This window comes from Oncorhynchus kisutch, unplaced genomic scaffold (genome assembly GCF_002021735.2).
Source record: "Oncorhynchus kisutch isolate 150728-3 unplaced genomic scaffold, Okis_V2 scaffold1071, whole genome shotgun sequence".
Classification (NCBI taxonomy): domain Eukaryota; kingdom Metazoa; phylum Chordata; class Actinopteri; order Salmoniformes; family Salmonidae; genus Oncorhynchus; species Oncorhynchus kisutch.
In genome coordinates, this window is record NW_022263016.1 from 60,475 (window position 1) to 83,553 (window position 23,079).

Sequence of the window (23,079 nt, forward strand, 5' to 3'; positions counted from 1 at the left end):
GCACGGCCAGGTGGACTGGGGACAGCAAGGAGTCATCATGCCGGGTAGTCCTGAGGCATGGTCCTAGGGCTTAGGTCCTCCAAGAGAGAGAAAGAAAGAGAGAATTAGAGAGAGCATACTTAAATTCACACAGGACACCGGATAAGACAGAAGTACTCCAGATATAACAAACTGACCCTAGCCCCCGACAGACACATAAACAACTGCAGCATAAATACTGGAGGCATGCATACTAGTACATGTATGGATGAGTACAGTATATATATAATACCTGTATGGATGAGTTCATTATATATATTTATAAAATACCTGTAAGGACAAGTACAGTATATATATATACAGTATATACACAGTATATATACACTGCTCAAAAAAATTAAGGGAACACTAAAATAACACATCCTAGATCTGAATGAATGAAATATTCTTACTAAATACTTTTTTTCTTTACATAGTTGAATGTGCTGACAACAAAATCACACAAAAATGATCAATGGAAATCAAATTGATCAAATCATGGAGGTCTGGATTTGGAGTCACACTCAAAATTAAAGTGGAAAACCACACTACAGGCTGATCCAACTTTGATGTATTGTCCTTAAAACAAGTCAAAATGAGGCTCAGTAGTGTGTGTGGCCTCCACGTGCCTGTATGACCTCCCTACAACGCCTGGGCATGCTCCTGATGAGGTGGCGGATGGTCTCCTGAGGGATCTCCTCCCAGACATGGACTAAAGCATCCGCCAACTCCTGGACATTCTGTGGTGCAACGTGGCGTTGGTGGATGGAGCGAGACATGATGTCCCAGATGTGCTCAATTGGATTCAGGTCTGGGGAACGGGCGGGCCAGTCCATAGCATCAATGCCTTCCTCTTGCAGGAACTGCTGACACACTCCAGCCACATGAGGTCTAGCATTGTCTTGCATTAGGAGAAACCCAGGGCCAACCGCACCAGCATATGGTCTCACAAGGGGTCTGAGGATCTCATCTCGGTACCTAATGGCAGTCAGGCTACCTCTGGCGAGCACATGGAGGGCTGTGCGGCCCCCCAAAGAAATGCCACCCCACACCATGACTGACCCACCGCCAAACCGGTCATGCTGGAGGATGTTGCAGGCAGCAGAACGTTCTCCACGGCGTCTCCAGACTCTGTCACGTCTGTCACATTTATAAAAAAATAAAAAATGTAACCTTTATTTTACTAGGCAAGTCAGTTAAGAACAAATTCTTATTTTCAATGACGGCCTAGGAACAGTAGGTTAACTGCCTGTTCAGGGGCAGAACGACAGATTTGTACCTTGTCAGCTCAGGGATTCGAACTTGCAACCTTTCAGTTACTAGTCCAACGCTCTAACCACTAGGCTACCCTGCCGCCCCCACATGTGCTCAGTGTGAACCTGCTTTCATCTGTGAAGAGCACAGGGCGCCAGTGGAGAATTTGCCAATTTTGGTGTTCTCTGGCAAATGCCAAACGTCCTGCACGGTGTTGGGCTGTAAGCCCAACCCCCACCTGTGGACGTCGGGCCCTCATACCACCCTCATGGAGTCTGTTTCTGACCATTTGAGCAGACACATGCACATTTGTGGTCTGCTGGAGGTCATTTTGCAGGGCTCTGGCAGTGCTCCTCCTTGCACAAAGGCGGAGGTAGCGGTCCTGCTGCTGGGTTGTTGCACTGCTACAGCCTCCTCCACGTCTCCTGATGTACTGGCCTGTCTCCTGGTAGCGCCTCCATGCTCTGGACACTACGCTGACAGACACAGCAAACCTTCTTGCCACATCTCGCATTGATGTGCCACCCTGGATGAGCTGCACTACCTGAGCCACTTGTGTGGGTTGTAGACTCCGTCTCATGCTACCACTAGAGTGAAAGCACCGCCAGCATTCAAATGTGACCAAAACATCAGCCAGGAAGCATAGGAACTGAGAAGTGGTCTGTGGTCACCACCTGCAGAACCACTCCTTTATTGGGAGTGTCTTGCTAATTGCCTATAATTTCCACCTGTGGTCTATTCCATTTGCACAACAGCATGTGAAATTTATTGTCAATCAGTGTTGCTTCCTAAGTGGACAGTTTGATTTCACAGAAGTGTGACTGACTTGGAGTTACATTGTGTTGTTTAAGTGTTCCCTTTACTTTTTTGAGCAGTGTATATATAGGTAGATATATAGATATATATATATTCACTTTATATATTATCTACCTCACTTGCTTTGGCAATGTTAACACATGTTTCCCATGCCAATAAAGCCCTTGAATTGAATTGAATTGATATACTGTATATATAGTACCTGTATGGATGAGTACAGTATATATATAGTACCTGTATGGATGAGTACAGTATGTATATAGTACCTGTATGGATGAGTACAGTATGTATATAGTACCTGTATGGATGAGTACAGTATATATATAGTACCTGTATGGATGAGTACAGTATATATATAGTACCTGTATGGATGAGTACAGTATATATGTGTTGTACCTGTATGGATGAGTACAGTATGTATATAGTACCTGTATGGATGAGTACAGTATGTATATAGTACCTGTATGGATGAGTACAGTATGTATATAGTACCTGTATGGATGAGTACAGTATGTATATAGTACCTGTATGGATGAGTACAGTATGTATATAGTACCTGTATGGATGAGTACAGTATATATATAGTACCTGTAAGGATGAGTACAGTATATATATAGTACCTGTATGGATGAGTACAGTATATATGTGTTGTACCTGTATGGATGAGTACAGTATGTATATAGTACCTGTATGGATGAGTACAGTATGTATATAGTACCTGTATGGATGAGTACAGTATGTATATAGTACCTGTATGGATGAGTACAGTATGTATATAGTACCTGTATGGATGAGTACAGTATGTATATAGTACCTGTATGGATGAGTACAGTATGTATGCTATATCATTGTCTCTGAACTCAGAGGCAGGCTTTGGAGGCCTGTAGGAACTGAATGAGAATGTTAGTTGAGGTAAACGCCAGTTCAGTTCCTCTCACACAACCCTGCGTGTGTGTGTGTGTGTGTTTGGTGTGCTGCACACACCTGCAGCAAGGGAATAACAGCAAGTCTGTCAGGTTACTAGCCTAGCAGCAAGCTCCTTTAGGAGGCAGCCCCCCTCTGCAATTCTAAAAGTGCAGTGTGTGTGTGTGTGTGTGTGTGTGTGTGTGTGTGTCTGTGAGAGACTGATTGGAGGGGTTATCTGTGTGTATAATTGCTGTATTCCCAGTTGAGAGACTGTTGTTAACACACATCCCTTCAGGCTGTTGTTTGGATCAAAACCACAGGATCTGACACACACACACACACATACACACACACACACACACACACACACACACACACACACACACACACACACACACACACACACACACACACACACACACACACACACTCTACAGAACAGACACCTGGCAGATTGGCAGTATGAAAGACAACCACTTGGCCTGACTTCCTACCAGTGGGTACTGATGTAGCTTCGGAGCAGAGCACTTAAAAAAACAACTCTCTGTTGTTAAAATGGAAGGCTGAGATCTGAAGACTGGTGTTAGCTTTACGAGCTATCGCCTTGGCTTTAGCTCAGAGGACAAACACAATCCTACGGCACACAGAAAACCTGTGGTTTAAATAGATTTAAAGCCTTCAATCCCAGGTTGTATGGCCTGCAGGAGACCAGGGTTTGAATCTAGGTTGATGGCACTCCTTGCCTCCAGACAACTTGTGTAGGTTCTCCATCCCTTCTCTGTTGAAGTCACATGGGCTCTGAGCCAAAGGATGTTGGCCAATCCAGTGGTAGTGTATACTGGAGTTAGTAACTTAACGAATGCTCAAGGTCCCTTAATACACTTGGCCTTATTAGAGTTGACTTAGCTAAAGTGGCTTTAAGATGTAGAGATTACAGGCCTACAGGGCAGAGGCCATCTGGTTAGGTCGTAGAGCAGAGCAGGTGTTCTAGCATGGTAAGGACCTGGGAAGGTAGTGTTGGTGTCATGACATGGTAAGGCCCAGGTAAGGTTGTGTTTGTGTCATGACACGGTAAGGACCAGGGAAGGTAGTGTTTGTATCATGACACGGTAAGGACCAGGGAAGGTAGTGTTGGTGTCATGACTAGGGAAGGTAGTGTTGGTGTCATGACACGGTAAGGACCAGGGAAGGTAGTGTTGGTGTCATGACACGGTAAGGACTAGGGAAGGTTGTGTTTGTATCATGACACGGTAAGGACCAGGGAAGGTAGTGTTGGTGTCATGACACGGTAAGGACCAGGGAAGGTAGTGTTTGTATCATGACACGGTAAGGACCAGGGAACGTAGTGTTGGTGTCACGACACAGTAAGGACCAGGGAAGGTAGTGTGGTGTCATGACACGGTAAGGACCAGGGAAGGTAGTGTTGGTGTCACGACACAGTAAGGACCAGGGAAGGTAGTGTGGTGTCATGACACAGTAAGGACCAGGTAAGGTAGTGTTGGTGTCATGACACGATAAGGACCAGGGAAGGTAGTGTTGGTGTCATGACACGGTAAGGACCAGGGAAGGTAGTGTTTGTATCATGACACGGTAAGGACCAGGGAAGGTAGTGTTTGTATCATGACATGGTAAGGGCCAGGGAAGGTAGTGTTTGTATCATGACATGGTAAGGACCAGGTAAGGTAGTGTTTGTATCATGACACGGTAAGGACCAGGGAAGGTAGTGTTTGTATCATGACATGGTAAGGCCCAGGTAAGGTAGTGTTTGTATCATGACACGGTAAGGACCAGGTAAGGTAGTGTTTGTATCATGACATGGTAAGGGCCAGGGAAGGTAGTGTTTAGAGTAAGGACCAGGGAAGGTAGTGTTTGTATCATGATATGGTAAGGACCAGGTAAGGTAGTGTTTGTATCATGACATGGTAAGGACCAGGGAAGGTAGTGTTTAGAGTAAGGACCAGGGAAGGTAGTGTTTGTATCATGACACGGTAAGGACCAGGGAAGGTAGTGTTTAGAGTAAGGACCAGGGAAGGTAGTGTTTGTACCATGACACGGTAAGGACCAGGGAAGGTAGTGTTTGTATCATGACATGATAAGGACCAGGGAAGGTAGTGTTTGTATCATGACACGGTAAGGACCAGGGAAGGTAGTGTTGGTGTCATGACTAGGGAAGGACCAGGAAAGGTTGTGTTTAGAGTCATGACAAGGTAAGGACCAGGGAAGGTAGTGTTTAGAGGAAGGACCAGGGAAGGTAGTGTTGTGTCATGACAAGGTAAGGACCAGGGAAGGTAGTGTTTAGAGTGAGGACCAGGGAAGGTAGTGTTTAGAGTGAGGACCAAGGAAGGTAGTGTTTAGAGTAAGGACCAGGGAAGGTAGTGTTTGTATCATGACACGGTAAGGACCAGGGAAGGTAGTGTTTAGAGTAAGGACCAGGGAAGGTAGTGTTTGTATCATGACACGGTAAGGACCAGGGAAGGTAGTGTTTGTATCATGACATGGTAAGGGCCAGGGAAGGTAGTGTTTGTATCATGACATGGTAAGGACCAGGTAAGGTAGTGTTTGTATCATGACACGGTAAGGACCAGGGAAGGTAGTGTTTGTATCATGACATGGTAAGGCCCAGGTAAGGTAGTGTTTGTATCATGACACGGTAAGGACCAGGTAAGGTAGTGTTTGTATCATGACATGGTAAGGGCCAGGGAAGGTAGTGTTTGTATCATGATATGGTAAGGACCAGGTAAGGTAGTGTTTGTATCATGACATGGTAAGGACCAGGGAAGGTAGTGTTTAGAGTAAGGACCAGGGAAGGTAGTGTTTGTATCATGACACGGTAAGGACCAGGGAAGGTAGTGTTTAGAGTAAGGACCAGGGAAGGTAGTGTTTGTACCATGACACGGTAAGGACCAGGGAAGGTAGTGTTTGTATTATGACATGATAAGGACCAGGGAAGGTAGTGTTTGTATCATGACACGGTAAGGACCAGGGAAGGTAGTGTTGGTGTCATGACTAGGGAAGGACCAGGAAAGGTTGTGTTTAGAGTCATGACAAGGTAAGGACCAGGGAAGGTAGTGTTTAGAGGAAGGACCAGGGAAGGTAGTGTTGTGTCATGACAAGGTAAGGACCAGGGAAGGTAGTGTTTAGAGTGAGGACCAGGGAAGGTAGTGTTTAGAGTGAGGACCAAGGAAGGTAGTGTTTAGAGTAAGGACCAGGGAAGGTAGTGTTTGTATCATGACACGGTAAGGACCAGGGAAGGTAGTGTTTAGAGTAAGGACCAGGGAAGGTAGTGTTTGTATCATGACACGGTAAGGACCAGGGAAGGTAGTGTTTGTATCATGACATGGTAAGGACCAGGTAAGGTAGTGTTTGTATCATGACATGGTAAGGACCAGGTATGGTAGTGTTTGTATCATGACACGGTAAGGACCAGGGAACGTAGTGTTGGTGTCAAGACACAGTAAGGACCAGGGAAGGTAGTGTGGTGTCATGACACAGTAAGGACTAGGGAAGGTAGTGTTGGTATCACGACACAGTAAGGACCAGGGAAGTTAGTGTGGTGTCATGACACAGTAAGGACCAGGTAAGGTAGTGTTGGTGTCATGACACGGTAAGGACCAGGGAAGGTAGTGTTGGTGTCATGACACGGTAAGGACCAGGGAAGGTAGTGTTTGTATCATGACACGGTAAAGACCAGGGAAGGTAGTGTTTGTATCATGACATGGTAAGGACCAGGGAAGGTAGTGTTTGTACCATGACACGGTAAGGACCAGGGAAGGTAGTGTTTGTATCATGACACGGTAAGGACCAGGGAAGGTAGTGTTTGTATCATGACACGGTAAGGCCCAGGGAAGGTAGTGTTTGTATCATGACATGATAAGGACCAGGGAAGGTAGTGTTTAGAGTCATGACACGGTAAGGACCAGGGAAGGTTGTTTTTAGAGTCATGACATGGTAAGGACCAGGGAAGGTAGTGTTTAGAGGAAGGGCCAGGGAAGGTAGTGTTGTGTCATGACAAGATAAGGACCAGGGAAGGTAGTGTTTAGAGTAAGGACCAGGGAAGGTAGTGTTTAGAGTGAGGACCAGGGAAGGTAGTGTTTAGAGTGAGGACCAAGGAAGGTAGTGTTTAGAGTAAGGACCAGGGAAGGTAGTGTTTGTATCATGACACGGTAAGGACCAGGGAAGGTAGTGTTTAGAGTAAGGACCAGGGAAGGTAGTGTTTGTATCATGACACGGTAAGGACCAGGGAAGGTAGTGTTTGTATCATGACATGGTAAGGACCAGGTAAGGTAGTGTTTGTATCATGACATGGTAAGGACCAGGTATGGTAGTGTTTGTATCATGACACGGTAAGGACCAGGGAAGGTAGTGTTGGTGTCAAGACACAGTAAGGACCAGGGAAGGTAGTGTGGTGTCATGACACAGTAAGGACCAGGGAAGGTAGTGTTGGTATCACGACACAGTAAGGACCAGGGAAGTTAGTGTGGTGTCATGACACAGTAAGGACCAGGTAAGGTAGTGTTGGTGTCATGACACGGTAAGGACCAGGGAAGGTAGTGTTGGTGTCATGACACGGTAAGGACCAGGGAAGGTAGTGTTTGTATCATGACACGGTAAAGACCAGGGAAGGTAGTGTTTGTATCATGACATGGTAAGGACCAGGGAAGGTAGTGTTTGTACCATGACACGGTAAGGACCAGGGAAGGTAGTGTTTGTATCATGACACGGTAAGGACCAGGGAAGGTAGTGTTGGTATCACGACACAGTAAGGACCAGGGAAGTTAGTGTGGTGTCATGACACAGTAAGGACCAGGTAAGGTAGTGTTGGTGTCACGACACAGTAAGGACCAGGGAAGTTAGTGTGGTGTCATGACACAGTAAGGACCAGGTAAGGTAGTGTTGGTGTCATGACACGGTAAGGACCAGGGAAGGTAGTGTTGGTGTCATGACACGGTAAGGACCAGGGAAGGTAGTGTTTGTATCATGACACGGTAAAGACCAGGGAAGGTATTGTTTGTATCATGACATGGTAAGGACCAGGGAAGGTAGTGTTTGTATCATGACATGGTAAGGACCAGGTAAGTTAGTGTTTGTATCATGACACGGTAAGGACCAGGGAAGGTAGTGTTTGTATCATGACACGGTAAGGACCAGGGAAGGTAGTGTTTGTATCATGACATGGTAAGGACCAGGGAAGGTAGTGTTTGTATCATGACATGGTAAGGACCAGGTAAGGTAGTGTTTGTTTCATGACATGGTAAGGACCAGGGAAGGTAGTGTTTAGAGTAAGGACCAGGGAAGGTAGTGTTTGTATCATGACCAGGTAAGGACCAGGGAAGGTAGTGTTTGTATCATGACACGGTAAGGACCAGGGAACGTAGTGTTGGTGTCACGACACAGTAAGGACCAGGGAAGGTAGTGTGGTGTCATGACACGGTAAGGACCAGGGAAGGTAGTGTTGGTATCACGACACAGAAAGGACCAGGGAAGGTAGTGTGGTGTCATGACACAGTAAGGACCAGGTAAGGTAGTGTTGGTGTCATGACACGGTAAGGACCAGGGAAGGTAGTGTTGTTGTCATGACACGGTAAGGACCAGGGAAGGTAGTGTTTGTATCATGACATGGTAAGGACCAGGGAAGGTAGTGTTTGTATCATGACATGGTAAGGACCAGGGAAGGTAGTGTTTGTATCATGACATGGTAAGTACCAGGTAAGTTAGTGTTTGTATCATGACACGGTAAGGACCAGGGAAGGTAGTGTTTGTATCATGACATGGTAAGGACCAGGGAAGGTAGTGTTTAGAGTCATGACACGGTAAGGACCAGGGAAGGTTGTGTTTAGAGTCATGACATGGTAAGGACCAGGGAAGGTTGTGTTTAGAGTCATGACAAGGTAAGGACCAGGGAAGGTAGTGTTTAGAGGAAGGACCAGGGAAGGTTGTGTTGTGTCATGACAAGGTAAGGACCAGGGAAGGTAGTGTTTAGAGTAAGGACCAGGGAAGGTAGTGTTTAGAGTGAGGACCAGGGAAGGTAGTGTTTAGAGTGAGGACCAGGGAAAGTAGTGTTTAGAGTGAGGACCAAGGAAGGTAGTGTTTAGAGTAAGGACCAGGGAAGGTAGTGTTTGTATCATGACATTGTAAGGACCAGGGAAGGTAGTGTTTAGAGTAAGGACCAGGGAAGGTAGTGTTTAGAGTAAGGACCAGGGAAGGTAGTGTTGTGTCATGATACGGTAAGGACCAGGGAAGGTTGTGTTTAGAGTGAGGACCAGGGAAGGTAGTGTTTAGAGTAAGGACCAGGGAAGGTAGTGTTGTGTCATGACACGGTAAGGACCAGGGAAGGTAGTGTTTAGAGTGAGGGAAGCAGATTTAGAGTAAGTACGTAGTAAAGAAGAGAGAGGAAATGAGATGAGAGATCAGTGTTCTTCAGGAGTATGTCATGTAGTCTGTCAGTGGGACTTGACAAGGTTTGTGGTGTGTTGCTGACTAATAACAGGCAGAGACAGACCAATATACTGGGGACCTCTGATATGGTTCAGAGTTTCTATTTTGAGTGGAACATCCCTGGACATTGTCAACGTGACAACAAAAAAAACATCCTCATACAATCATTATACAACATGACTATGGTGTCACCAAATACCTCAGAATAACGACATTGCAACCTGTTTTTGCTCGCTGGGTCAATGTACAGTATTCTGCAATGGGGAACACTTGAGTGCTTTGGTAGATGCTCATGGACACATTCAAGTACTTGTCATTGTTGACCTCTTGAGGACTGATCTAGTGCGGTTTACATCCCTTTAAGAGCCACTGTGCAGCTTTACACAGATGTAGCATCATCATTTGATAACTTTTTTGTTTGCTGAAAACTTGTAGTGTATTCAAAGGTTTAAAGTGGCTTCTAAAGTTTGCAATTTTCACTTTAAAGTGTCAGACTTGATTTAACCTAACGTAAAATGTTTCACCCCCTACCAAAATGTCCATTCATTATAATCCACATAATAATTCACATTTCTTGTTGCTGCAGGATTATTTTCACGCTGTAGCAAACTGGCTCAAATGAAGATCCTACATCTGTAGATATTGATTCAATGGATTCAATAGGTTGGGTAAGGTTAAGGGTTGGTGAAGATGTTTGATGTACATGTTTTCTGCAGAACTTGAACAGAGTTAAGTATTGACAACTGTTTTATAAACGCTCCTTGTCCCTTTGAGAACGACTCTATTGCTCTATAAATATATCAATTCAACAGGTTAGGAAAGGCTTGCAGATGACCTTCAATGTGCACTTCTCCTACAGAACCTGAAACGTGAACAAAATAGCTGAGAGCAGGATTACATGGTTCAGTCTGGAGGTGTTGAGTCCTTGGCCCAGGGAACACTGGTTTTCTTCTGACATGAACGTGTTGAAACCCCTCTCTAACCATCACTTTCAGACTGTACTATAAAGGACTGTTCTCTTTCCAGACCCCCTCATCTGACTCATCAGCCAGACACTATAAAGGACTGTTCTCTTTCCAGACCCCCTCATCTGACTCATCAGCCAGACACTATAAAGGACTGTTCTCTTTCCAGACCCCCTCATCTGACTCATCAGCCAGACAGTGTAAAGGACTGTTCTCTTTCCAGACCTCCTCATCTTACTGATCAGCCAGACAGTGTTTAAGGACTGTTCTCTTTCCAGACCTCCTCATTTTACTGATCAGCCAGACAGTGTAAAGGACTGTTCTCTTTCCAGACCTCCTCATCTGACTCATCAGCCAGACAGTGTAAAGGACTGTTCTCTTTCCAGACCTCCTCATCTTACTGATCAGCCAGACAGTGTTTAAGGACTGTTCTCTTTCCAGACCTCCTCATTTTACTGATCAGCCAGACAGTGTAAAGGACTGTTCTCTTTCCAGACCCCCTCATCTTACTGATCAGCCAGACAGTGTTTAAGGGCTGTTCTCTTTCCAGACCTCCTCATTTTACTGATCAGCCAGACAGTGTAAATGACGGTTCTCTTTCCAGACCCCCTCATCTTACTGATCAACCAGACAGTGTTAAGGACTGTTCTCTTTCCAGACCTCCTCATTTTACTGATCAGCCAGACAGTGTAAAGGACTGTTCTCTTTCCAGACCTCCTCATCTTACTGATCAGCCAGACAGTGTTTAAGGACTGTTCTCTTTCCAGACCTCCTCATTTTACTGATCAGCCAGACAGTGTTTAAGGACTGTTCTCTTTCCAGACCCCCTCATCTTACTGATCAGCCAGACAGTGTAAAGGACTGTTCTCTTTCCAGACCTCCTCATCTTACTGATCAGCCAGACAGTGTAAAGGACTGTTCTCTTTCCAGACCTCCTCATTTTACTGATCAGCCAGACAGTGTTTAAGGACTGTTCTCTTTCCAGACCCCCTCATCTTACTGATCAACCAGACAGTGTTAAGGACTGTTCTCTTTCCAGACCTCCTCATTTTACTGATCAGCCAGACAGTGTAAAGGACGGTTCTCTTTGCTGACCCCCTCATCTGACTCATCAGCCAGACAGTGTAAAGGACTGTTCTCTTTCCAGACCTCCTCATTTTACTGATCAGCCAGACAGTGTAAAGGACTGTTCTCTTTCCAGACCTCCTCATCTTACTGATCAGCCAGACAGTGTTTAAGGACTGTTCTCTTTCCAGACCTCCTCATTTTACTGATCAGCCAGACAGTGTTTAAGGACTGTTCTCTTTCCAGACCCCCTCATCTTACTGATCAGCCAGACAGTGTAAAGGACTGTTCTCTTTCCAGACCTCCTCATTTTACTGATCAGCCAGACAGTGTTTAAGGACTGTTCTCTTTCCAGACCCCCTCATCTTACTGATCAGCCAGACAGTGTAAAGGACTGTTCTCTTTCCAGACCTCCTCATTTTACTGATCAGCCAGACAGTGTTTAAGGACTGTTCTCTTTCCAGACCTCCTCATTTTACTGATCAGCCAGACAGTGTTTAAGGACTGTTCTCTTTCCAGACCCCCTCATCTTACTGATCAGCCAGACAGTGTAAAGGACTGTTCTCTTTCCAGACCTCCTCATTTTACTGATCAGCCAGACAGTGTTTAAGGACTGTTCTCTTTCCAGACCCCCTCATCTTACTGATCAGCCAGACAGTGTAAAGGACTGTTCTCTTTCCAGACCTCCTCATTTTACTGATCAGCCAGACAGTGTTTAAGGACTGTTCTCTTTCCAGACCCCCTCATCTTACTGATCAGCCAGACAGTGTAAAGGACTGTTCTCTTTCCAGACCTCATCTTACTGATCAGCCAGACAGTGTAAAGGACTGTTCTCTTTCCAGACCTCCTCATCTGACTCATCAGCCAGACAGTGTAAAGGACTGTTCTCTTTCCAGACCCCCTCATCTGACTCATCAGCCAGACAGTGTAAAGGACTGTTCTCTTTCCAGACCTCCTCATCTTACTGATCAGCCAGACAGTGTTTAAGGACTGTTCTCTTTCCAGACCCCCTCATTTTACTGATCAGCCAGACAGTGTAAAGGACTGTTCTCTTTCCAGACCCCCTCATCTGACTCATCAGCCAGACAGTGTAAAGGACAGTTCTCTTTCCAGACCTCCTCATCTGACTCATCAGCCAGACAGTGTTTAAGGACTGTTCTCTTTCCAGACCTCCTCATTTTACTGATCAGCCAGACAGTGTAAAGGACTGTTCTCTTTCCAGACCCCCTCATCTGACTCATCAGCCAGACAGTGTAAAGGACTGTTCTCTTTCCAGACCTCCTCATCTTACTCATCAGCTGGTGAATATTAAGTCAATGGAAAAATAACTCAGGTGAATGACCCACTTTTAATGTTTATACCCCCCCCATTTTCTATAATGAAAAACAGGTATTTCTTCAAGGAGAGGCTGATATGATCACACACTCTCTCACACAGAGAGATTCATCCACCTCTGGTAAAGGAATCCACAGTTTCAAGGGTTACAGTAATACGACATTGTCTCCCAGTGCTGTGGGCTTTGTCTTCCACCTCTTTTGTCCTTGCCATTGTTTAAATGGCCTAATCCTAATCTGGAAGGAAAGGCCATGCCGTGTTAATCTGAGTGGGGGTTGTGCGCTGGGGGTGTCAGTGACATATGTGATGACAAGGCTAATCCCTATCCTAGTCCTTGTTCATTCATCAGGCCCATTGGCATTAAATGGCAACCTCTTCCCTATGTAGCTTGAAAAGGCCCATAGTGCCATAGTGCACTATGTAGGGAATAGGGTGCCATTTGGGAAGCAGTATTGTCTAGGACTAGCACTAAATGGGATTGGGGTGTTACTGTAACTCCCTCAGAAGACAAGGCACATGGGTTTAAAATGTACAATCTTCTGGGTTTTAAATGAATCACGTGACTGAAGATTGATGGCTGAACCAATGAGACTAGCCATGCCCTAATCCCTGTTAATACCAGCCAGACCATTGACATTGTCTAGGACCAGCACACTTTGGGATTGGGATGATGTCTAGGACCAGCAGGCCCATTGTTTAGGACCAGCAGGCCCATTGTCTAGGACCAGCAGGCCCATTGTCTAGGACCAGCAGGCCCATTGTCTAGGACCAGCAGGCCCATTGTCTAGGACCAGCAGGCCCATTGTCTAGGACCAGCAGGGTTTGGGATTGGAATTTTCACTTCCCGAGAGGGTTTTAACATTTAAAATGTACAATCCCTGGGTTATATACTGGAGGAATGATACGTGATTGGCAGGTGAATTAGCCTAACAGGGAGAACACAACACCCACCTTATTTTCATTGTTTTTGTCATGGTGGATGGTTGAACCAAGTCCCTCCACCTCACCTTTCTATTGGTCACGTTTGAGTATTTTATCCTTGTAGATCCTGGGTGTGCAGACAGTTCTTCAGCCTGCCAGAAAAGTAATGTGACAGCCACGAATGTGAGGGAAAAAGTCTAATCTAATAGAAAGTGTTCCCAACAAGTCGTTCTCGTTGAATTAACAACATGTATTAGCTCACAGCCCTCCTGTTCAACTCTTCCTAAAGCCAGTTATTACAGCTGTATGGCTGCACTCCTTAAACAGGAAGGAATCTCAGTTATTACAGCTGTATGGCTGGACTCCTAAAACAGGAAGGAATCTCAGTTATTACAGCTGTATGGCTACACTCCTTAAACAGGAAGGAATCTCAGTTATTACAGCTTTATGGCTGCAGTCCTTAAACAGGAAGGAATCTCAGTTATTACAGCTGTATGGCTGCACTCCTTAAACAGGAAGGAATCTCAGTTATTACAGCTGTATGGCTCCACTCCTTAAACAGGAAGGAATCTCAGTTATTACAGCTGTATGGCTGCACTCCTTAAACAGGAAGGAATCTCAGTTATTACAGCTGTATGGCTCCACTCCTTAAACAGGAAGGAATCTCAGTTATTACAGCTGTATGGCTACACTCCTTAAACAGGAAGGAATCTCAGTTATTACAGCTGTATGGCTGCACTCCTTAAACAGGAAGGAATCTCAGTTATTACAGCTGTATGGCTACACTCCTTAAACAGGAAGGAATCTCAGTTATTACAGCTGTATGGCTACACTCCTTAAACAGGAAGGAATCTCAGTTATTACAGCTGTATGGCTGCACTCCTTAAACAGGAAGGAATCTCAGTTATTACAGCTGTATGGCTGCACTCCTTAAACAGGAAACCAAACTTGGTACCTATACTTGATGGGTACCTAGGCCCAGACTTGATGGGTACCAAGGCCCACACTTGATGGGTACCTAGGTCCACACTTGATGGGTACCTAGGTTCACCCTTGATGGGTACCTAGGCCCAGACTTGATGGGTACCAAGGCCCACACTTGATGGGTACCTAGGCCCAGACTTGATGGGTACCTAGGCCCACACTTGATGGCTACTTAGGTCCATATGATACCACATTCATAACCCAGGCATACCACATTGATAAGTAGCACATAACCATTTTCATAAACCGATGTCAACGTCTGACATAAATACCTATTGCATATCTGGATGAAGATTATAGTGCACAGTGCATCTGGGATGTACATCATCATCATCATCATCATCATGAGTTCAGGATATCCAACAGTATCCATTCATGTGTCATGGCCACGCCTACTGGAACACATTTTCCATGAGACAACTCTTCTCTGTTATTCTTTGTCTTTTTACTGTTCAGTCCAAATGCATACTGCATGTCTTTAATGGAAACCATGCCAGGGTTGGGCTAAGGGCTGAGGGCTGAGGCCTGAGCTGAGGGCTGAAGGCTGAGGGCTGAGGGCTGAGGGCTGAGGGCTGAGGGCTGAGGGCTGAGGGCTAAGGGCTGAGGGCTGAGGGCTGAGGGCTGGTGGTTGAGGGCTGAGGGCTGAGGGCTGAGGGCTGAGGGCTGAGGGCTGAGGGACAGGGGCTGAGGGCTGAGGGCTGAGGGCTGAGCGCTGAGGGCTGAGGGCTGAGGGCTGAGGGCTAAGGGCTGAGGGCTGAGGGCTAGGGGTTGAGGGCTGGGGGCTGGGGGCTGGGGGCTGAGGGCTGAGGTCTGAGGGTTGAGTCTGAGGGTTGAGGGCTGAGGGTTGAGGGCTGAGGGTTGAGGGTTTCTCTGGGGCTGTAGTCCTCTTCAGAGCCCTGTGACATGCCTCTATAATGACATTATTACTCTGGGGCTGTAGTCCTCTTCAGAGCCCTGTGACATGCCTCTATAATGACATTATCACTCTGGGGTTGCATGCTATGAGAACCCACTCTGGTTAGATACCCTACTGTACTCACAAAAAGCTATCTCTCCCACTCTGGTTAGATATCCTACTGTACTCACTAAAAGCTATCTCTCCCACTCTGGTTAGATACCCTACTGTACTCACTAAAAGCTATCTCTTCCACTCTGGTTAGATATCCTACTGTACTCACTAAAAGCTATCTCTTCCACTCTATAGGAATGTACAGTATGACAGAGCTACACTGTGTGGTTGAAAACACAGCAGAAGTCTTGTGATTTCTCTTCCTCCCCCTCATCTCTGTAATCCAACCCAACCAGGAAGCTCAGACATCTCCAGTCTCCTCCCCCCTGGCTTTCCCTGTGACAATGTCATATTTGTGTGTCCCCCTGCTCTCTATGGAGCCCATAGTCAGCTTGATAAATACTGGGACTCCTGTGGGATTATAAACTGGACTGTCTGCTGTCTGTATGGGACCTTCACCTACTTCATCCTTGACCTGTTCAGAAGACCTTGGGAGGCCTTGACCTTTGACATAGAGAGATGTTCTTTCAGCCATTGGGTTTGAACCCTGGTCTCCTTCATTTGTTGCCTGCAGAAAACCACCCTGCATCGCATACCACCCTCCATCCCATACCACCCTCCAATCCACACCCTGCATCCTATATCAACCTATATCCCATATAACCCTGTATCCCATACCACCCTCCAATCCACACCCTCTATCCCATACTACCCTGCATCCCATTACACCCTTCATCCCATACCACCCTTCATCCCATACCACCCTTCATCCCATACCCCCCTGCATCCCATACCACCCGTCATCCCATACCACCCTTCATCCCATACCACCCTGCATCCCATTACACCCTTCATCCCATACCACCCTTCATCCCATACCACCCTTCATCCCATACCACACTGCATCCCATACCACCCTTCATCCCATACCACCCTGCATCCCATACCACCCTTCGTCCCATACCACCCTTCATCCCATACCACCCTGCATCCCATTACACCCTGCAATCCACACCCTCTATCCCATACCACCCTTCATCCCATACCACCCTTCATCCCATACCACCCTGCAATCCACACCCTCTATCCCATACGACCCTTCATCCCATACCCCCCTTCATCCCATACCACCCTTCATCCCATACCACCCTTCATCCCATACCACCCTGCATCCCATACCACCCTTCATCCCATACCACCCTGCAATCCACAACCTCTATCCCATACCACCCTTCATCCCATACCACCCTTCATCCCATACCACCCTGCAATCCACACCCTCTATCCCATACCACCCTTCATCCCATACCACCCTTCATCCCATAACACCCTTCATCCCATACCACCGTTCATTCCATACCACCCTGCAATCCACACCCTCTATCCCATACCACCCTGCATCCCATACCACCCTTCATCCCAAACCACCCTGCAACCCACACCCTTCATCCCATACCACCCTGCAATCCACACCCTCTATCCCATACCACCCTTCATCCCATACCACCCTTCGTCCCATACCACCCTTCATCCCATACCACCCTGCATCCCATTACACCCTGCAATCCACACCCTCTATCCCATACCACCCTTCGTCCCATACCACCCTTCATCCCATACCACCCTTCATCCCATACCACCCTTCATCCCATACCACCCTGCATCCCATACCACCCTTCATCCCATACCACCCTGCAAGCCACACCCTCTATCCCATACCACCCTTCATCCCATACCACCCTTCATCCCTTACCACCCTGCATCCCATACCACCCTGCATCCCATACCACCCTGCATCCCATACCACCCTTCATCCCATACCACCCGTCATCCCATACCACCCTTCATCCCATACCACCCTTCATCCCATACCACCCTGCAATCCACACCCTCTATCCCATACCACCCTGCATCCCATACCACCCTTCATCCCAAACCACCCTGCAATCCACACCCTTCATCCCATACCACCCTGCAATCCACACCCTCTATCCCATACCACCCTTCATCCCATATCACCCTTCATCCCATACCACCCTTCATCCCATACCACCCTGCATCCCATACCACCCTTCATCCCATACCACCCTGCAAGCCACACCCTCTATCCCATACCACCCTTCATCCCATACCACCCTTCATCCCTTACCACCCTGCATCCCATACCACCCTGCATCCCATACCACCCTGCATCCCATACCACCCTTCATCCCATACCACCCGTCATCCCATACCACCCTTCATCCCATACCACCCTTCATCCCATACCACCCTGCAATCCACACCCTCTATCCCATACCACCCTGCATCCTATACCACCCTTCATCCCAAACCACCCTGCAATCCACACCCTTCATCCCATACCACCCTGCAATCCACACCCTCTATCCCATACCACCCTTCATCCCATATCACCCTTCATCCCATACCACCCTTCATCCCATACCACCCTTCATCCTATACCACCCTTCATCCCATACCACCCTTCATCCCATACCACCCTTCATCCCATACCACCCTTCATCCCATACCCCCCTTCATCCCATACCCCCTTGCATCCCATACCACCCTGCATCCCATACCACCCTTCATCCCATAAAACACTCGTACCATGAAGGCCACCTAATCGTACCAAGCTCATCCATCCTCTCCCTGGTAACTATTCCCCAGGTTGTTGATTTAAAGGAGAATGTGTTCTCTGGCAACTTACCTGGTAAAATGAGTGTTAAATAAAAACACAACTCAAGCCTACTGCAGGCCTCAAGCAGCAGAATTCTTCAGGGGTCGGAAAAGGTTACCACCGGAGACCTGAGATTTAGCTGGAGGGATGATACTTCTTTGTGGATGGTACTGAGAAGGGTGTAGTCTCCATCAGACACCATGATAATGGAGGTTATCCAGACATATCAGGCTTACTCTGTGGTCTACTGTAGTCAGAGCATTGATAGCCTGGGCAAGCTGCTGAAAGCTGGCCTCAGTTAGAGACAGTTATCTGTTATGCATGTGTCAGATCTAAGAACTTATAGAAGAGAGACTATGGAGGCATTTTAGAAAATACAATGAATTGATCTGAAAATATAAATAACTTGTTCTGAGTAATGCTAAGACAGGGACCAGGGATATAGAGCATTTTTATGTAAAAACACAAACAGAAGCCAGTTTACAACGTTTCAGCTGTATGCCTTTGTCAAGAGCACGAACAATAATGAAATAATAAAATAAAACTATGGTACCTCCGAAATTTAGCGCAGAAATGACCTAATTGTCCAGAAAGGGGTACCCCTCCCCAAGCCCAGGAGTGAACCATATACTGTTAGTTAAACAACGAGCAACTACATTCAGTTAAACAACTAGCAACTACATTTAGTTAAATAACTAGCAACTACATGTAGTTAAACAACGAGCAACTACATTTAGTTAAACAACGAGCAACTACATTTAGTTAAACAACTAGCAACTACATTTAGTTAAACAACTAGCAACTACATTCAGTTAAACAACTAGCAACTACATTTAGTTAAACAACTAGCAACTACATTCAGTTAAACAACTAGCAACTACATTTAGTTAAACAACTAGCAACTACATTTAGTTAAACAACTAGCAACTACATTTAGTTAAACAACTAGCAACTAGATTTAGTTAAACAACTAGCAACTACATTTAGCTAAACAACTAGCAACTACATTTTGTTAAACAAATAGCAAACACATTTAGTTAAAACAATTGCAACAACATTTAGTTAAACAACTAGCAACAACATTTAGTTTAACAACTAGCAACAACATTTAGTTTATCAACTAGCAACAACATTTAGTTTAACAACTAGCACCAACATTTAGTTTAACAACTAGCAACAACATTTAGCTAAACAACTAGCAACTACATTTAGTTAAACAACTAGCAACCACATTTAGCTAAACAACTAGCAACTACATTTAGTTAAAACATTTGCAACAACATTTAGTTAAACAACCATCACCAACATTTAGTTAAACATCTAGCAACAACATTTAGTTAAACAACTAGCAACAACATTTAGTTAAACAACTAGCAACAACATTTAGTTTAACAACTAGCAACAACATTTCTGTACAAATCTCTTCGATCGATGTTCAAATAAAATATCTGCATCGTGGTCATTGGTCATTCATGTATAGTCATTAATAACTGCTTCGTGGTCATTGGTCATTCATATATAGTCATTAATAACTGCTTCATGGTCATTGGTCATTCATGTATAGTCATTAATAACTGCGTCATGGTCATTGGTCATTCATGTATAGTCATTAATAACTGCGTCATGGTCATTGGTCATTCATGTATAGTCATTAATAACTGCTTCATGGTCATTGGTCATTTATGTTTTGTCATTCACTGCAGTACACAGTAGTCACACCCTTTTTTAGTTCCTCTTAGCAACAAATATACAAACAAAGATATGTGTTAGCAATTAGGTGTTTAAAAATACAAATAGGATCTGATAAAATTTAGGGAATTTAAAAATGTTTAGGCTTTTTTATGAGCAATTTAAATAAGGCTATTAAAAGTCATTTCAGATGAATCACAAAAAGTACACTCCAGACAGAGCATTTAAAGGAATTGACAAAACAAATTTCAAACAGCGGTAGACATTTTGTACGGAGGACTTTTAACAACAAATTCAACAGCTCAACATATGTGTCAACATTGCATCTGCAATAACACAAGGTTCTACATCAACCTCTGATGTCACATTTCAGTCCACAAGGTTCTACATCAACCTCTGATCTCATGCTTCAGTCCACAAGGGTCTACATCAACCTCTGATGTCACTTTTCAGTCCACAAGGTTCTACATCAACCGCTGATGTCTAGCTTCAGTCCACAAGGTTCAACATCAACCTCTGATCTCATGCTCAGTCTGAGGTTTCAGTTTAGCCCACAGTCTGTCCCAGAATGCCTGGTGCTGATGGGGGTCCTGGGGCCAGTCCAGATAAGTCCTGGTTTTCAAGAGGCGAGCCAGCCTGTGGTGGGCAGACAGCTGGCGAGGGGGGATCTTCTCCAGGAAGACCAGGAGGAGGATGTCCCTTTGCTCCACCTGCAGCCTGTAGGTGGCCAGCTTCATCTCCAGAGAGCACCAGTTACTGCGTAGGTAGTGGCGGCTGACTAGGCAGAGGGTGTGGCGGCTCCGGTAGAGGCTGTCTGTGATGTTCTCCACAATGTCCTTCCCCAGCTGGAAGTCCCTGCTGTGCAGACAGAGGCGCAGGAAAGGAGGACCCCTCTGCTCCAGATTGGGAAGCAGCTCCTCCACCACCCAGCGCTCGTCCTTCCCGCTATAGGAGACAAACACATCGTAGTGGTAGCACCCCCTGGTGTTGGATCGCATGGCTTCTAACAGCCAGCCAAGGGTGATGTGGTAGAGGGGGAGGAGGTAGGGGCCGGCCAGGTTATGGACCAACACCACCAGCATGAAGAACAGGACTCCCAGGCCAGTCGCAACAAATAGCACAAAGCCAACCTCTGTTGTGCAGTTGGCTTCTGTGTACTTGACAAAATTAGGTGTGTCTATTCCATTGTCCGGCAAGCATATCAAGTCCTCCAAAGCATACAAACCGGTTTTAGCATACGGACCAAGCATGATCACTTCAACCTGCCTGCACCCCTTTGCCCATGTAATGAGCCAAGCATTGTCACAACTGCAAAACATCTGTAAATTATCAAATGTCAAATGCTTAAGGCTAGAGAGAGGTTCAGTAAAGCTATAGAATACATTATAAATGTTCTCTATAAGCAAATACACTCTTTTCAAAGATTTCAAGTCTTTAGTTAAACTCCCCTCTAAAGAGTAAATCCTGCAGTGGTACATTTCCAGAACCTCCAGTTTGGTCAAGTTGTGAAAAATGATGTCGGCAGAACGCTGTGTTAAAAGATCCACCTGTCGTAGAGTCAGTTTCCTCAGGTGAATCAGCTGATTAATTGATGATAAATCAACCCTTTTAGCTGAAAGCTTCGATCTGTAGTCAAATGTCTCCACAGACGTGAAGTACTTTCCCATGAATTCAGATCCACAAAGGAATTCTTCAGCATCAGCATGAAGATGGGTTACAGACTGAAAGAAAGGTCTGTCACAGTCCTGAAATGACACTGTCTGGCCTTTGAGCTGGAGACTCAGGTTCTGTTTAGATGTGATGTTACTGCCGATAGTCAACTGCATTGGCCTCATAGCTGAACTAATGTACAGATGAGTCAGCTGACTCAGAATTCCACCAAATATAAGTGTCAGATTCAGCTTGATCACAGGTTCTGTTAGTGGGTTGTGCACTTGCCCGAGAAACACTTGTCTAAGAGACATGAGGTGTGTGAAAGACATCGCCTCAATGTTGTGAATAAGTGGATTGTTCCTGAGGTCTAACCATGTCAAACTATGTAAACCATCAAATGTGTTTGCATTTATCTGTGTTATGTTATTACTTGTAATGTCTAAGGACTCCAGATTTGTCAATCCCAGGAAAGCAAAGTCTTCAATGTTTGAAATTAAATTCTGTTTTATATCCAGATACTGCAGCTTAACAGACAGATAAATTGTTTAGCAAAAAGCATTTGATTCTTCAACCCTAAAGTGAGATTTGTTAACCATGTTATTGGTTGTTTTTGGAAGGAGCAAATATCAAGTCTGTTATCTTCCAGGCCGTCTATTTTTAATTGATTAAGGTTTTTGAGACTGGAAATAAAATTCCATTTTAAATGGGGAGAAGGATGGACGGATCCAAGTCCACTTAAATACATATATTCTAGCCCAGTGCACAACTCAACACTGGACATAGAGAGGCTGCTTGTATTGAAATTGTTTACATATATTTCTTGATTGAAAGCAAAAACACTACATTACAGATTCTTTCAATATCAATGACATTGATCCCAGAGCATCTGAAGTCCTGGATTTGTTTTATCCCAGACAGGGGAAGGTCCAGTAGGACTTCCTGGCTGAAAGCCCCTGTTAACATTGTGAGGTTCTGGAGCCAAGCCAGTGAACCTTCTTCTATATATGGTATTTCACCAAATGAGAAGTCAACCCTCGCTAGATTGTTAAAAAGAGGTGTCATGCTTTCGTTGGTGTTTAAGATGGAGCAGTTTGAAATGTTTAACGATTGTATGTTTGTTGCGTCTACATATAACCTAACAAGTGACTTAATATTCATTATTCTGCATGCTATCTCTGACAAATCTCTAAATAGGGTTCCCTAATGATGAGACTTTGTAACTGAGGAATGCCATGGAAAACATCCGGGGACATTGCTGAAGAGTCAAATTACTTAGGTTGACGAGATCTCTGAATGTATGGGGCCCAATATGACATTCACAGCAATCTGAGTCCATTCCCCAATTACTT

General features: G+C 45.4%; 1 pseudogene; it reads right to left on the minus strand.

Moving 5' to 3' along the window:
* Positions 1–18,821: 18,821 nt before the first annotated feature.
* Positions 18,822–22,289, minus strand: LOC116364365 (toll-like receptor 13; annotated as a pseudogene).
* Positions 22,290–23,079: the final 790 nt, after the last annotated feature.